This window comes from Ceratotherium simum, chromosome 17 (assembly GCF_057802395.1).
Source record: "Ceratotherium simum simum isolate JZ-2026a chromosome 17, ASM5780239v1, whole genome shotgun sequence".
In the NCBI taxonomy this organism is placed as follows: domain Eukaryota; kingdom Metazoa; phylum Chordata; class Mammalia; order Perissodactyla; family Rhinocerotidae; genus Ceratotherium; species Ceratotherium simum.
In genome coordinates, this window is record NC_141916.1 from 23,551,286 (window position 1) to 23,561,548 (window position 10,263).

The window sequence follows — 10,263 nt, forward strand, 5'->3', positions numbered from 1 at the left end:
GTGTGGGGCGGTGGCGGAGTGTGTGGGGCTCCCGCCGTGGAGAGACTGGGTCCGCTTGGGGAGGTCGGAGCGCTCACACGGGGCAGGACTGTGTTGACTGTGTGTGTGGACCTGTGGGCAACAGGGCTTGTCAGCTGCAGAAGACTTGTGCTTCTCAAAGACCCACATAGGAGGTTTGCCCCACCTTCCAAAGCCTGAAACAATTGGGTGCTCCTGTGCCTGAGGCCAGCCCCACCCAGCTGCAATCCTCAGAGAGCTGACAAGAGACCTAATAGGCTAGAGGCTTACAGCAATTGTAAGGCCCTGAGCCTAATAACCTGCCACGCTGGGGGCCTACTCAGTTAAAAGAAATACTGCAACACAAATGTGGTATTAGAACTTACAGCCAACTGTGCTGGGGCTCCCCACACCTGATAAAGAGACTGAAGGGCCCACAACAACTACAAGCAGCTGAGCATTACAACAGCTGGCCAGGAGCATAACTCAGCCTCCCTGGGCACCTATAGGGAGAGCTAACAGGCCACAATAGAGGGACACACGTAGCCCACATAGGGGCCACCCCTGGAACATTGAGAACTGAGGGAAGCACACTGGAAGCCTCCTAAGCCATCACTTACATAAGGTCACCTATCCAAGAGCAGGAGACATAGCTGACCTACCTAATACGTAGACACAGGCACAGGGAAAGAGGCAAAATGAGGAGGCAAAAGAATACATTCCAAGTAAGGGAACAGGACAAAACCCCAGAAAAGGAACTAAGTGAAACAGAAATGAGCAACCTACCTGACAGAGAGTTCAAACAAAGAGTGTTAAGGATGCTCACTGATCTGGGGAGAAGAACAGATGAACTCAGTGAGAATGTCAACAAAGAAATGGAAGATATAAAAAAGAACCAATCAGAAATGACGAATACAATACTGGAAATGAAAAATTCATTAGAGGGACTCAAAAGCAGAGTAGAGGATAAAAAGAATGGATCTGTGAGCTGGAATAAAGACTAGAAGAAATTACCCAAGGTGAACAGGTAAAAGAGAAAAGAATTAAAAAGAGTGAGGACAGTCTAAGGGACCTCTGGGACAACATCAAGCTCACTAACATCCGTGTTATAGGTGTCCTGGAAGGAGAAGAGCGAGACAAGGGGGCAGAGAATCTATTTCAAGAAATAGTAGCTGAAAACTTCCCTAACCTAAGGAAGGAAACAGACATCCAGGTACAGGAAGCACAGAGAGCCCCAAACAAGATAAACCCAAAGAGGCCCACACCAAGACACATCATAATCAAAATGTCCAGAATCAAAGATAAAGAGAGAATCCTAAAAGCCGCAAGAGAATGTCACGTTACATACAAAGGAAATCCCATAAGGCTATCAGCTGACTTCTCAGCAGAAACCTTACAGGCTAGAAGAGAATGGCATGATATATTTAAAGTGCTAAAAGGAAAAAACTTACAGCCAAGAATACTCTACCCAGCAAGGTTATCATTCAAAATGAAAGGAGAGATCAAAATTTTCCCAGATAAGCAAAAATTAAAGGAGTTTGTCACCAAGAAACCAGTGCTACAAGAAATGTTAAAGGGACTGATTTAAGGGGAAAAGAGAAGACCACAAATAGGAAAAATTATCTATTTCCATGATTAGAACGTAATGGATACAAATGCACAAAAAAGAGGTTAGATATGATATCAAAAACATAAAAGGAGGGAGGAGGGGAGTTAAAGAGTATAGCTTTCAGACAGAGGTCAAACTAAAGTGACCATCAATTCTGTATAGAAGAAGTAAAGAACAGAAAAGGACTACTACAACACTGAGGGGAAAAAAAAAAAAAAAGTTAAAAAATGGCAGTAAGTACATACTTATCAATAGCTACTTTAAACGTCAATGGACTAAATGCTCCAATTAAAAGGCATAGGGTGGCTGACTGGATAAAAAAACAAGACCCATATATATGCTGCATACAAGAGACACACTTCAGACCTAAAGACACTCACAAACTGAAAGTGAAGGGATGGAAAAAGATACTCCACGCAAATGGCAATGAAAAGAAAGCTGGGGTAGCAGTACTCATATCAGACAAAATAGACTTTAAAACAAAAACTGTAAAAAGAGACAAAGAAGGGCATTACATAATGATCAAGGGAACAATCCAACAAGAGGATATAACACTTGTAAATATCTACGCACCCAATGTAGGTGCACCTAAATATATAAAGCAATTATTAACAGAAATAAAAACAGAAATAGACAGTAACACAATAATAGTAGGGGACTTTAACACTCCACTTACACCAACGGATAGATCATCCAAACAGAAGATCAATAAGGAAACATTGGCCTTAAATGACACACTAGAACAGATGGACCTAGTAGATATATACAGAGCATTCCATCCAAAAACCGAAGAATACACGTTCTTTTCAAATGCACATGGAACATTCTCCAGGATTGACCACATGTTAGGCCACAAAACAAGTCTCCATAAATTTAAGAAGATTGAAATAATACCAAGCATCTTTTCTGACCACAACGATATGAAACTACAAATCAACTATAGGAAGAAAATCAGAAAAGCCACAAATACATGGAGATTAAACAAAATGCTACTGAACAACGACTGGGTTAACGAGGAAATCAAAGAAGAAATAAAAAAATACCTGGAGACAAATGAAAATGAAAATACTACATGCCAGAATTTACGGGATACAGCAAAAGCGGTTCTAAGAGGGAAGTATATAGCGATACAGGCCTATCTCAACAAACAAGAAAAATCTCAAATAAACAATCTAACAATGCACCTAAAGGAACTGGAAAAAGAAGAACAAACAAAGCCCAAAATCAGTAGAAGAAGGGAAATAATAAAAATCAGAGCAGAAATAAATGAAATGGAGACCAAAAAACAATAGAAAAATTAATAAAACCAAGAGCTGGTTCTTTGAAAAGATCAACAAAATAGACAAACCTTTAGCTAGACTCACCAAGAAAAAAAGAGAGAAGGCACAAATAAGTAAAATCAGAAATGAAAGAGGAGAGGTTACAACAGACACCTCAGAAATACAAAAGATTATAAGAGAATACTATGAAAAGCTATATGCCAACCAATTCGACAATCTGGAAGAAATGGATAAATTCTTAGAATCATACAACCTTCCAAAACTGGATCAAGAAGAAGTAGAGAATTTGAATAGACCAATCACCAGTAACGAGATCGAAACAGTAATCAAAAACCTCCCCAAAAATAAAAGTCCAGGACCAGATGGCTTCCCTGGTGAATTCTACCAAACATTCAAAGAAGACTTAATACCTATCCTTCTCAAACTCTTCCAAAAAATTGAGGAGGGGGGGAAGCTCCCTAACTCATTCTACGAAGCTGACATTACCCTGATACCAAAACCAGACAAGGACAACACAAAAAAAGAAAATTACAGGCCAATATCACTGATGAACATCGATGCGAAAATCCTCAACAAAATACTAGCAAATCGCATACAACAATACGTTAAAAAGATTATACACCATGATCAAGTGGGATTCATTCCAGGTATGCAGGGATGGTTTAACATTCGCAAATCAATCAACGTAATACATCACATTAATAAAATGAAGAATACAAATCACATGATCATCTCAATAGATGCAGAGAAAGCATTTGACAAGATACAGCATCCATTTATGATAAAAACTCTGAATAAAATGGGTATAGAAGGAAAGTACCTCAACATAATAAAGACCATATATGAGAAACCCACAGCTAATATCATCCTCAATGGTGAAAAACTGAAAGCTATCCCTCTAAGAACAGGAACCAGACAAGGATGCCCACTGTCACCACTCCTATTTAACATAGTATTGGAAGTCCTAGCCAGAGCAATCAGGCAAGAGAAAGAAATAAAAGGGATCCAAATTGGAAAGGAAGAAGTGAAACTGTCACTATTTGCAGATGACATGATTTTGTATATAGAAAACCCTAAAGAATCCACCAGAGAACTTTTAGAAGTAATAAACGAATATGGTAAAGTTGCAGGATACAAAATCAACATACAAAAATCAGTTGCATTTCTGTACACTAACAACGAAGTAGCAGAAAGAGAAATTAAGAATACCATCCCATTTACAATTGCAACAAAAAGAGTAAAATACCTAGGAATAAACTTAACCAAAGAGGTGAAAGATCTGTACACCGAAAACTATAAAACATTGCTGAAAGAAATTGAAGAAGACACAAAGAAATGGAAAGATATTCCGTGCTCTTGGATTGGAAGAATTAACATAGTTAAGATGTCCATACTTCCTAAAGCCATCTATAGATTCAATGCAATCCCTATCAAAGTTCCAACAACATTTTTCACAGAAATATAACAAAGAATCCTAAAATTTATATGGAACAACAAAAGACCCCGAATAGCTAAAGGAATCCTGAGAAAAAAGAACAAAGCTGGAGGTATCACACTCCCTGATTGCAAAATATACTACAAAGCTATAGTAACCAAAACAGCATGGTACTGGCACAAAAACAGACACACAGATCAATGGACTAGAATCGAAAGCCCAGAAATAAACCCACACATCTATGGACAGCTAATCTTTGACAAAGGAGCCAAGAACATACAATGGGGAAAAGAAAGTCTCTTCAACAAATGGTGTTGGGAAAACTGGATAGCCATATGCAAAAAAATGAAAGTAGACCCTTACCTTACACCATGCACAAAAATTAACTCCAAATGGATTAAAGACTTGAATGTAAGACCTGAAACTATGAAACTTCTAGAAGAAAACATAGGCAGTACGCTCTTCCACATCGGTCTTAGCAACATCTTTTCAAACACCACATCTGACTGGGCAAGAGAAACAATAGAAAAAATAAACAAATGGGACTACATCAAACTAAAAAGCTTCTGCACAGCAAAGGAAACCATCAACAAAACGAAAAGACAACCTAACAATTGGGAGAAGATATTTGCAAACCATACATCTGATAAGGGCTTAATCTCCAAAATATATAAAGAACTCATGCATCTCAACAACAAAAAAACTACCAACCCAATTAAAAATGGGCAAAAGACCTGAACAGACATTTCTCCAAAGAAGATATACAGATGGCCAACAGACACATGAAAAGATGTTCAAAATCACTAACTATCATGGAAATGCAAATCAAAACTACAATGAGATATCACCTCACGCCCGTCAGAATGGCTATAATTAACAAGACAGAAAACAATATGTGTTGGAGAGGATGTGGAGAGAAGGGAACTCTCATACACTGCTGGTGGGAGTGCAAACTGGTGCAGCCACTATGGAAAACAGTATGGAGATTCCTCAAAAAATCAAGGATAGAACTACCATATGATCCAGCTATTCCACTGTTGGGTATTTATCCAAAGAACTTGAAAACACCAATTTGCAAAGGTACATGCACCCCTGTGTTCATTGCAGCATTATTCACAATAGCCAAGACTTGGAAGCAACCTAAGTGCCCATCAAGGGACGAATGGATAAAGAAGATGTGGTATATATACACAATGAAATACTACTCAGACATAAGAAACAATGAAATCCAACCATTTGTGACAACATGGATGGACATTGAGGGTATAATGCAAAGTGAAATAAGTCAGAGGGAGAAGGTCAAATACCGTATGATTTCCTTCATTAAGTAGTAGATAATAACAACAATAAACAAACACATAGGGACAGAGATTGGATTGGTGGTTACCAGAGGGGAAGGGGGGAGGGAGGAGGGTGAAAGGGATAATTCGGTACATGTGTGTGGTGATGGGTTGTAATTAGTATTTTGGTGGTGAACATGATGTAGTCCATGCAGAAATAGAAGTACAATGATGTACACCTGAAATTTTTACAATGTTATAAACCAATGTTACTGCAATAAACAAAAAATTAAAAAAAAAAAAACATAGGTGGTATTTAAAACTATTGGATAGGATCACATAAGAAAAAGTGTAGAGAGAAAAGAGAAGAGGGTCCTGGAGTGACTCCGAGGAACACCAACAAATAAGAGTTTGCCAAAGAGATAGCAAAAGAGAGTGAGAAGGAGTAGGCAGTGAGGTAAGAGGAAAAGCAAGAATGTGTTGTGTCAGGGAAGTTAAGAGAAGATTATGTGAAGAAAGAGAAGGTTAACCTCCTCCTGGAATGCTGCTGAGAGGTAAGATAAGGACAGAGAAAAGTTCTTTGAATTTGATAACAGAGAAGATGATAATGACGTTGACAAAGGTAGCCTTAATGGGAATTGTAGGAAGTGAAAGCCAGACTGGAGTGGGTTGAAGAGAGAATGAAAAGTGAGAAAGTGGACAGCGTTGAGTAGAGAAAAAGTTTGAAGCAGTTTTGCTGTGAGGAGGAGTGGAAAGAGAGCATGGAATCTGGAGGGGTTCATGCAGTGAAGTGAGATCCTTCTAAGCTGGGGCTACTAGGGAATATTAGGATAACAATGGAATGATTTAGTTGAGAGGGAATGATGACAATGAAGGAAAGGGAGAGAAGGAGCTCGTCTTGATTACAGCAAGAGGGATTGGATGAAGAGCCACATGTGGAGGAGTGTTCCTTTAGGAGGGGAGAGCACTTTCTCAGCTGGACTCATAGAGGAGAGCAGTGCAGAGGCAGATCTGTTTGTAGGTAGAAGATGAGAAGGGTCTTCCCATTTATGGCTGCTCAATGAACTATGAGGCAACGTCATCAGGTGAGGGTGAAGGTGAAGGCTGAGGAAGGGTAAGGAAGGTTAGAGGAAAAAGAAGATACGATGAAAGAGAGGGTGGAGAAATGAATCTATCAGAGAAACAGAGTAGGATTTCTGGGTCTTTCTGAGTACCCATTTGTGGTCTGTGATATGAATTTAGAGTGAAACAAGTAGGTTTATATGTCTGATTTTTCTCTACCAATTTTCAGAAGCTAGTGCATATACGAGGAAGGCAGATTAACGTTCCGGGTTGTGCCAGGAGAGAAGTATGGAGGTATAAAAGAGTAAGAGAGCTCAGGGTCTTTGGAAAGAGTGTGATTATGATGGTGGACCATGGGGTCGAGGCTAGACGAGTGAAGGGATGAGGCAGACAGGGTTGACTGTTAGTGAGAAAGAGGTGGGATCAGTGTAGTGGGGGTCTTGGTGAAAGTGAAGGTTTTTAGCTGTGGGAATGCATAAACAAGTGTCCTGATGGTTGGAAACTGTAATATTTGAAATTAAGATTTTAGAGGTAATATAGTTTCTAGAGCTGATGAGGTATAGAATGAGACTATGGGGATGGGTGGCTGATAAGACAGAGAGAAAGGTCACTGGTGATAAAGAGGTGAAGGAACTAGACTTCCTATTGCTTTTAGGATGTAGGTTAAATTTTTTAATAGGGCTCATGCAAATCTTTGTGGAATGGTTCCTACTTAATTCTTGATCCAACCTCATCATTCACCTCCATCTCCTCACTTCAGACTTTTTCCAGTGCATCTTGCTCTTCGTACTCTCACTATTGCCTTCAGGTCTTTGCTCAAGTTCTTTTGTTCCGCCTAGAACACTCTAACCTCATTACACTCCACTTCCCATCCTCAGCTATGCACATCTTTAAAATTTCCTAGATGTTATTTCTTCCATTAATATGTACCTGAACATAGAATTCTGGGTGAGACATTCCTCTTTTTGCTTTCAGACAGACTCTATACTTCATCTTTTATAATTGCAAGTGTGTTTCCACACTAGTCTGTATGATAGTGATTTTTAATGTTTGTTTAGACTTGATTATAGGATAATACATGCTCAAATTTTGTAATTATTCCATTTGTGTTTTGACAAGAATGTTGGATGCAGAGTTCTATGCATTCATTTATTCATTTGTTCAGTCATTCATTCTTTCATTTAACAAATATCTGCTAAGTGTGTACAATGTACCAGGAACTCTTTGAGATACCTGGGATACATCAGTTAACAAATCAGAAATCTTCGCTCTTAAGAGCTTACATTCTAGTGGAGGAAGACAGATAATAAATAATGAGTGTACTACTTAAATAAATTAGATGTATGTAAGAATCTGATAAAGGCCCTGGGGGAAAAAGTAATACGGGAAGGCTGAGGGTGGTTTTTGCAATTGTAAATAAAAGGGTCATGGAAGGCTTCATTAGGAAGATGACATTTGAGCAAAGACTTGAAGAAGGAGAGGAAATTAGCCATGTAGGTGTCTTGGAGAAGAGCATTTCAGGCAGCTGGACCAAGGAGTGCGAAGGATCTAAGTGGGAAGACAGAGTACATGGATGGAGATGCTGGTAAGTGGGAGCTTGTGTGGTATGTTGGAAGGACAGCAAGGAGCAGTGTGACTGGAGGGGTGCAAACAACAAAGAGAGTAGTAAGAGATGAGGTCAGATAAGAGGTGCACTTCATCATAAGGTCTATGGCCTTTACTCTGCGTGAGTGGGGGAGCAGGGAAGTGACAGGATGTGATTTACATTTTCAAAGGGTCACTGTGGCTACTGTGTTGAGAATAGACTAAAAGGAGAAGGATGAAGCAGGAAAGTCAGGAGGATAGTGTACCAATTCTTGGAGGAGATGATGGTGGCTTGGACCATGGTAGTGGAGAGAAGTGGTTGAATTCTGGATATATGTTAAAGATAGAGCCAAATGGACTTTCTGACAGAGCAAAGGTGGCGTGAGACAAAGGGGATAAGGATGAATCCAAGGTTTTTGCCTGGGCTTATGGAGGGATGGAATCATTATTAATTGAGATAGGGAAGTCTGTGGATGAGTTAGGCTTTTTGGGGAGAGATCAGAAGTTAAGTTTTAAACATGTTGAGATTGTGATGTCAATGAGCTCTTCAAGTGGAGATGTTCAGTAGGTAACTGGATATACAAACTCAGATTTCGGGAGAGAGGACTAGGCTGGAGATATACATTTGGGAGTCGTTAGTACATAGACAACATTTAAGCCCTGAGCCTGGATGCATTTGCCAAGGGAGTGAGTAGAGGGAGAGAAGAGAAGAGGACCAAAGGCTGGGCCCTGAGGCTCTCCAATGTTAAGAGGTCCGAGAGAAGATGAGGAACCAGTAAGAGACTGAGAAGGACCAAACTTCGAAGTGGGAGGAAAGCCAAGGGGATGGGTGTCCTAGAAAATAATGAGGAAGGTGAATAAAGAAGGAAAGAGTGGTCGGTTGGATCAATGCTGACAATGGTAGTAAGATGGGACCTCAGAAGAGACCGTTGGATTTAGCAATGGAGACCTGGACAAAAACAGTTTCAGTGAAGCGATGGATGTGAAAGCCGGACTAGAGTAGATTCGAGAGTATCGCAGGACAGGTGTTAGAAGACAGTAGATAGCTACTAGCAAAGGGGAGCAAAGAAAGGGGTAGTACTTGCAAGGGAGATGGGGTCATGCTAATGGAAATGCTAGCAGAATGAAACAGTAGAGAAAAGAGCACTATTGGAGAAAGGAGGCTAGAGGGGATGGGGTCTAGTGCACAAAGGCAGGGACTGACTTTACACAGGAGCACAGATCATTTATAGTAAACACAGAAAGGCGGAGTATGGGTGCAGATCCTGGTAAGTGCGTAGATGTGGTAGAGGGAGTCTGGAGAAATTCTTACTGCTTAAAATTTCTCAGTGGAGTAGCAAGGAAATCAGCTGAGAGAAGGGAGAGGGAGATAGTGGAGGTTTACATAGAGGGATTGGTGTGAAATATTTTATTGGAGAGCGGATAGTATGGACAAAGTTTGAAATAATATAGATGTATATGAGACGAAGCTTATTAGCAGTATTGCCAAATCTTTGTATGCTTATTAATTTAGGATTTGTTCGATCCAATTGCTGAGAAAGTTACAACAAAAGCTCACTGTAATAGAGGATTTGTCAAGTTGCTCATGTAGTTCTGTCAAATTTTGCTTCACATATTTTGAAGTTGTTTTATGAGTACATATAAGTTTAGATTTGTACTCAGTGAATCAAAACTTTTGTCGTATAGCAAACCTCATTAACTTTGGTGATGCTTTTGTACTTGGAATCCTTTTTGCTGCATCAGCTCTCTTTTGAGTGGTATTTCACACTTGTACTTTTAACCTTTTTATGTTTTAGTGTGTCTCTTGAAATAGTAGGTAGCCGAATTTTGTTTTGTTTAATCCAATCTGTGTGGGGTATGCAAGAAAGTTGTGAGTGAGTGTGTGTGTGTGTGTGTGTGTGTAGGGCGCTAGAGAGATTGTATTCCACTTCAGAATTAGATTTGGAAAAGAACATCAAAGAGAGTGGGTGGTGGTAGCAGTTTTAAAGAGAAAAGGAAAGCAGGTTAAAATCCATG